We start from the raw sequence: 8141 nt of genomic DNA, 5'->3' as shown, positions 1-8141 counted from the left end.
TTTTTCCAGGGACTGGCCTTTCCTGACCACATATCCACAGAATGTGAGACACAGTCACTTCTAAGGAACATTCTGACAATACTTCATCCAAGACAGATTTGCTTGTTCTTCCGGCAGCCCATGGTACTTTCAATATTCTTAGCCAACACATAAACAAAATACATCAGTTCTTCTTCCATCTTCCTTATTCATAGTCCAGTTTTCACATGTTTTGAATTGATGAAATTACCAAGTCTTGGTTAGACACGCCTTAGTCTTCAAAGTAGTATCTTTGTTCTTCAGCACTTCAAAGACGTCTTGTGCAGCAGATTTGCCCAGTGCGATACATCCTTTCACTTCTTGACTGCTGTTTCCATGAGCATTGATTGTGGATCCAAGCAAAGTGAAATCCTTGGCAACTTTAATCTTTACTCCATTTTTCCATTTATGGGACCAGTTGTGAGGATTTGCATTTTCTTTACATTGAACCATAGTCCACATTGAAGACTGCACTTGATCTTCATCAGCAAGTGCTTCAAGTCCTCCTCACGTTCAGCAAGCAAGCTTGTGTCACCTTCGTCCTGAAGGGTGTTGAAAAGCCTTCCTCCAGTGCTGGTGCTGAGCTTCATATAGCTCAACTTCTCTGATTATTTGCTCCACATACCGATTAAGTATCGTCACAGACCTTTCTTATTCTTAAACCACTCAGTATTGTACATATCTTTTACTGTGGCAGTTACATCATCTCCTGTCAAGTTGAGCAAAGGGGTGGAGTCTAGTCTGTCAATCAAGTCACAGCCTGATAGGCCCTCTTCTTGTGGGCATGGCCTTCTCGTGAGAATTCTGGGAACTTCTTCCACCCTGAAGGCAGGACACACTCTCTGCTTGACATTCCTGCTGACAAATCACATGGAGCCATGCAGATGGCCGCAAGAGCCCCAGAGCTGGAGGAGCCACATGGAAACCCACCCCAGGGCCGAGATGCTTCCACCGCCACTGAATTTACCACTGGCTTGTGACCTTCCTGCATTTGACATTATTGCATGTGCTGCATGAGTCTAAAGAGGAATTTATGGACTAGTATCAGACATATGGGCTAATATTGGACTTAGTGACTTGATCTGGACTGGGCTGGGGTGTTTTATCAATATACAATTGCTCTTTGAGATTAAGCTGTCTCTTACACCCATATGAGTGTCTCTGGATTTGTTTCTCTAGTCAACCTCACCTAACACATGTACCTAGACAAAATTTGCAACCAGAGTTGTTCATTTTACCAGATTGACTGAGAAACTTATCTAGTTGCAAGATATAGTACTCCTTTCTCTGCTCCCCGCCATCAAATTCTCAGCACTTATTGGTCTCTTCCTGTCCAGTGCAAAGAAGAGTGAATAAAGTCAAAGAGGTGTAGAAACAATCAGGTCCTCCCACCCGGGATGGGGGGAGGGGAAAAAATCACATGCTCTTAAGTTCATTCTACCTGAGGTAGGTAGTTTATTGTGCCAACCTGGCCCATAAACACATGTGGGGTTAATAGAAGGGTGGAGGGATAAATGGCTCGGTGAACCTCGCTTTTCTAGTTCTCGGATCTCTTGCTTTCTGATGGTCGCATGAGGGTGCAGCTTCCTTAGCCAGTTCACTGCTTCAGCTTGCAAGGCTCACTTCCTGCAAGACATCCCTGAGGAGAAGCCACATGAACCTACCCTGATGCAGCCCTGGATGCTGGAGGACGCGTGTGGAGACCCCTGCCAGTGCTGAGATGCTTACACATTCACTGCCTCAGCTTTCCTCCTGCATTCGGCGACATTGTGTGTGTTTTGTGAGATGGAGGAGGACTTTGTGGATTGGTGTTGGACATATGGGTTAATGGGTTAATGTTGGACTTGTGGGCTTTGGCAGCACTGGGTTGGGATGTTTTCTTGATGTGCACTTACCCTTTATATAAAATGCTCTCTTTTGCATGTGTTTCTGTGCATTTGTTTCTCTAAAGGACCCAAACTAACACTAACTCATGGTGACACTATGTGCGTCAGATAGTACTGAGCTCCATGGTGTTTTCAGTGATTGATTTTCAGTAGATCACCAGGCCTTTCTTCTGAGACACCACTAGGTGGAATCAAACTACCAATCTTTGCATTAGCAGCTGAACACATTAACCATTTGTACCCCCCAGGGATTCCATCACATCCAAAGACCATCTGTTGCTGAGAATTTTACCGTGAGAGAAGAGAAAGGAGTATTATACCTCGAAACTCGAAACCTTTCTCAGCCAACCTGGTGAAATTAACTATCGACCCTGGTAGCAAATTTGTAAGTTATGATAGCAACTCTCCAGAGCGGAGGTCATCTTAACGAATGTTGACCGGCATTAGCAGCCAGATTTAAAGTGAAGAGGACGGTTCTATGGACAGACGTTTGAAGACACCATTCTAAAAATTGCCAGGGACCATTGGAGTTCCTAACTAGAGTTTTCAAACTACTGTGTGGACCCCGTAATCAATTTAGAGATTAATCTTATTTTTATTTTTTTTTAAAAAACCTGTAGGCGGGGATAAAGATAAATTATATTTCATGAAACTCGTTTGAGTAAAAGTGTTTGAACTATAGGGACTAGGCAGAAAGGTTTAAAAGCCTCTGCCATATGCATCCAATTCTTTCATTTAAAAGTAAAACAAAACAGTCTGCATTAAAGGCAAAAGATTTGTATGAGGACAGAAATCAAGGAAATTAATTTTCCGAACAAGAGATGAGGAGCATTCCTTGCATTTCCAGCAGTCCTTGGGGACCCGGGTAGAGAGCAGCTTATATTACAAGGAAAGCCACAAGTAACTTATCTCCCCGATAAGCTTCAGGCATTTCCCTCAAAAGTACCTTTCAACACCATTTTTTTGGTTGAAGAAACCAAGGAAGTTTTTTTATTTTTGTTTCTTGACTATACCATTCGGCTCCAATTTGCCCTGGCTGCAAGAAATGCAGGGTATGTACTTTACAAGTATTTTTTTTTAATTATTTTATTGGGGGCTTGTACAATTCTTATCACAATCCATACATCCATCCATTGTATCAAGCACATATGTACATTTATTGGCCTCATCATTCTCAAAACATTTGCCTTCCACTTTAGCCCCTAATATCAGTTGCTCATTTCCCCATCCCCCCCTCTCCCCCATGAACCCTTCATAATTCATAACTTATGATAGTTTTGTCATAAGTTACACTGTACAAGTATTTTTTAACGATGTATGGTATTCTTGGACTGCAACTAAAATCTTGATTCTGTCCTTTATCAGCTGTATCTCCTTGTACATGTTACTAGCTTCTCTGTGTCTTAGTTTTCACATCTGCAAACCAGAGGCAGTAGTATGCACTCCGAGCTTTGCTGTGAGAATTAACCACAAATGTCCACTTAGAGTATTAGAACAGTGCTAGTAGTAGTAAGCACTTTTGATTATAGCCCGGCTGATAGTGCGGCAACTGCTGAAGAGTGTGCTACAAAGGATTCCTCTTTCGTCTAAAGGGGTATCGTTCCTTTGAGAAATGGATAGGGCTGACCTTAACAAAGACTCCCTGGGTAGCATAAATGGCTAAAGTTTCAGCTACTAACCTAGAGGCTGTGTCTCAAAACCACCCAATGGTACTTCAAAAGAAAGACCTAAGCATCTACCTACAAAAGATCACAGCCTTGAGTCAAGTTATTCAGACACACATGGGGTTACTACCATCAACCAAAATCAACCTCATGGCAATGGGTTGTGTTTGATGGGTCCTTAATGAACACAGTGCAGATAACAAGGAGATACGACTTCTGGTGCCTACACCAGAGTGTTGAGTGACCTGGGCTACTTAATTATTGTCTGAATCCGAGTTGCCCTTTGATGAAATTGTATCTCCCAAGGTAAGTATTGAAATCCTAGTCCTGTGGATGTGATCTTTTTTATATAAATGAGGTCATACTTGATTGGGTCATATTTCTCAGAGTGATGTATGGACACAGAGACGCACAAGAAGAGACCCATGCATCAACAAGGATAGGTGGCAGCTATTAAATGCTGAAAATGAATAAAGGACCTCTCACTATATTTCCACCCTGAATTTGGATTTATGGCCTCCTGAACTGTGAAAAGGTAGCTACTTAGTTTTGAAAGCCACCTAGTTGTGATATTTCTGTTAAAGTCATATTAGGAAACACTGGCATCTTTTTCTAGAATGAATACGAGTTTGTACAATACTCACTGAAATGAGTCCTGCTAAACGTCTCCTCCCTTATTTATAACTTCTCAAGAAGAAGAAGAGGTCCTATTTCCAGGACCCAACACAACTTTGTGCAGTCTAGAAGTACTTGGTGGTACTTTGAAGCACAGAGCTACCAGCAGCTTGGGCCACACAGAGAATATGCTATAGATTGTTGTAATATACTAAACTAAGGCATAGTATTCAGTATTCAGTGCAACAGACTATATTCCAAGTCCACAGAGTAAATTGTCATTTTCATAATGTTCCTATTATTATTTGTACATTTGTATTGATAAGATTATCTAAAATGTTAAATGTAAATGTTTCAAGAAGCTATAATTCCCTTAATTACAATAATTTTAAAACTTTTATTATTATATATTGTGAAAGTTTACAAAACAAATTGGTTTTCCATTCAATAATCCAAACACATTTTTTAACAGTTTTTTGGGATGTAATTCGCATATAACTCAGTAGTTCAATCACATCAAGAAGAGTTGTATAATCACCACAATGAATTTAAAACATTTTCTTTGCTCTTGTGTTCATCATTATTAGCTCCCCATTTCCCCACAACCTGCCCTGCCATACCCACAAGGAACCGTTAATCCAGTTACTGTTCCTTTAGATTTACCTCTCCTGGATTTCATATACAGAAAGTATTTTTAACTAACAATAAGAAAGTAAAACAAATAAAAACCTCTATCAAAGCATAAACTATTAAAAACTAGAAAAGATTTAAAAGGAATCAAAAGGGAGAGCAAATGATAAGGTGTTAAATTTTAACTGACTTGATAGCACCTAACAACAAAGAAGCGCTGCAATAATCCACTTGCCGATGCACTGTATGATAGCAAGGCTATCCACAGCCCTGATCTAGGATCAGAGGGGATTTTTAGAGGCTCAATCCATGTGCATTTTCCTTTCACTTCAGGAGCATGCTTTAAAAAAAAAAACAGAACAACTTTAAAATGGGTCAAAAGGGAAAGGGAGATCAAATGGTAAGATATTACATATTACCTGGCATTCCATGATGCTCACCTTCTCGACATAATCGCTGAAGACAAAATGGATGCATAAGCAAATGTGGTGAAGAAAGCTGATGATGCCTGGCTATCAAAAGATAGAGCGTCTGGGGTCTTACAGCCTTGAAGATAAACAAGAGGCTATCTAGCTGAGAAGCAACAAAACCCACATGGAAGAAGTACACCAACCTGTGTGATCACACGGTGTCGATGAGATCAGGTATCAGGCATCAAAAATCAAAAAATCATATCATTGTGAATGAGGGGGAAGTGTGGAGTGGAGAACCAAAGCCCAGCTGTAGGCAACTAGACATCCCCTTACAGAAGGGTCATGGGGAGGAGACAAGCCAGTCAGGGTGCAGAATACCGCAGATAAAACATACAACTTTTCTCTAGTTCTTTACTGCTTCCTTACCCCCACTATCATGATCCAAATTCTACCTTACAAATCTGGCTAGACCAGAGCATGTACACTGGCACAGATAGAACTGGAAACAGGGAATCCAGGACAGATAAACCCCTCAGAATCAATAATGAGAGTAGCAATACCAGGAGGAGAAGGGGAAGGTGGGGTAGAATGGGGTAACCGATTGCAAGGAACTACATACAACCCCCTCCCTGGAGGATGGACAACAGAAAAATGGGTGAAGGGAGACAGACATCGGTCAGTGGAAGACATGAAAAAATAATTTATAAATTATCAAGGTTCATGAGGGAGGGAGGTTGGGAGAGGGAGGAGGAAAAATGAGGAGCTGATACCAAGGGCTCAAGTAGAAAGCAAATGCTTTGAGAATGATGATGGCAATAAATGTATAAATGTGCTTGACACAATGTATGGATGTATGGATTGTGATAAGAGTTGTAGGAGCACCCAATAAAATTATTTTTTTTTAAAACAGAACAGCTTTAAAATGGGTCAAAAGGGAAAGGGAGCTCAAATGGTAAGATATTACATTTTTTTAATCATTTTATTTGGGCCTTGTACCGCTCTTATCATAATCCATACATATATCACCGAGTCAAGCACATTTACATTTGTTGCCATCATAATTTCCAAAACATTTGCTTTCTACTTGAGCCCTTGGTATCAGCTCCTCATTTTTCCCTCCCTCCCCCACCCTCCTTCCCTCATGAACCCTTGATAATTTATAAATTATTGTTATTTCATGTCTTACATTGACCGATGTCTGTCTCCCTTCACCCATTTTTCTATTGTCCATCCCCCTGGGAGGGGGTTGTATGTAGATCATTGTGATTGGTTCCCTCTTTCTCCCCACACCTTCCCCTTACCCTCCTGGTATCGCTACTCTCATTGTTGGTCCTGAGGAGGTTATCTGTCCTGGATTCCCTGTGTTTCCAGCTCTTATCTGTACCCATGTACATGCTCTGGTCTAGCCAGATTTGTAAGGTAGAATTAGGGTCATGAAAGTGGGGGACGGGGGGCGGAAAGCATTAAAGAACTACATGAACATTGTATGTTTCAATGGTGCTGTACTGCACCTGACTGGCTTGTCTCTTCCATGGGACCGTTCTGTAAGGGGATGTCCAATTGTCTACAGATGAGCTTTGATTCTCCACTCTGTACACCTCCTCATTCACATTGATATGATTTATTTTTGTTTTGGGTCTTTGATGCCTGATACCTGATCCTATCAATACCTCATGATCACACAGGCTGGTGTGCTTTATGCATGTGCACTTTGTAGCTTCTCAACTAGATGGCCATTTGTTTATCTTCAAGCCTTTAAGACTCTAACACTATGTCTTTTGATTGCTGGGCATCATCAGCTTTCTTCACTACATTTGCTTATGCACCCATTTTGTCTTCAGTGATTATGTCAGGAAGGTGAGCGTCATGAAATGCCAGGTTATTAGAACAAAGTGTTCTTGCATTGAGGGAGTAGTTGAGTAGAGGCCTAATGTCTGTCTGCTACCTTATTACTTAACATACAAATATATGTACACAGATCTATTTCCCTATCATTATATATAAACATATTTACATATGTACATGCCTGTATTTAGACCTCTATAAATGTCCCTTGTCTCCTAGTTCTTTCCTCTATTTCCTTTTACTTTGCTCTTGTCCCACTATCATGTTTGGCCTTCATTCGGGTTTCAGTAATTCCACCCAGTTACATTGCCTTAACCTAACTACATATGCCATAATTGACTTTACAATGCTCTCTGTGTGATAAAAAAAAAAGGCTAGTCAAATCCCTCAGCTATGATCAGAAGTAATATGCCAGAGGCTTAATCCATGTATGGACTCTGTAAATGGATTTGGGGCTTCCACTGTCATCCATACCATTCAACAAGTCACAATTTAAGATGATACCATTCCCCCCTTCGGATTTGGATTATATTATTTACAATCCTTGAATCACACAGGCCGTTTTGCTTCTTCCATATAGACTTGGTTGATGCCTCACTTAGAAAGCTGCTTATTTGAAGATAAGACTTTAAGGCCACAGATGCTATTCCTTCTGATATCAACAATCAACGCACATTTATTTCATGACATTGATTGCAATTCCCACAATGCAGCAGCACTCTCCTCATTTCTTTCCTGTGTTTAAAGTTTCCATTTGTTTTTCTTTCCTCTATTTTCCTGTCTTCTGAGTTTTATCCCTGGACAAATGCTGTCCTTTTTTTAATAATTAAATCACTTTATTGGGGTTTGTACAATTCTTATCACAATGCACACATACATCCATGTGTCAAGCATTTTTGTACGTTTGTTTCCCTGATCATTCTCAAAACATTTGCTTTTTACTTGAGCCCTTGGTATCAGCTCTTCATTTTTCCCCTCTCTCCCCGCTACCCCTTCCCCCATGAACCCTTGATAATTTATAAATTATTATTATTTTGTTATATCTTACACTGTCTGACATCTCCCTTCAC

This window comes from Echinops telfairi, unplaced genomic scaffold (assembly GCF_000313985.2).
Source record: "Echinops telfairi isolate 266 unplaced genomic scaffold, ASM31398v2 ScPeMD7_1;HRSCAF=3_0, whole genome shotgun sequence".
NCBI lineage: Eukaryota > Metazoa > Chordata > Mammalia > Afrosoricida > Tenrecidae > Echinops > Echinops telfairi.
The sequence above is the reverse complement of the archived record's forward strand: the minus strand, read 5'-3'. Positions refer to the sequence as shown.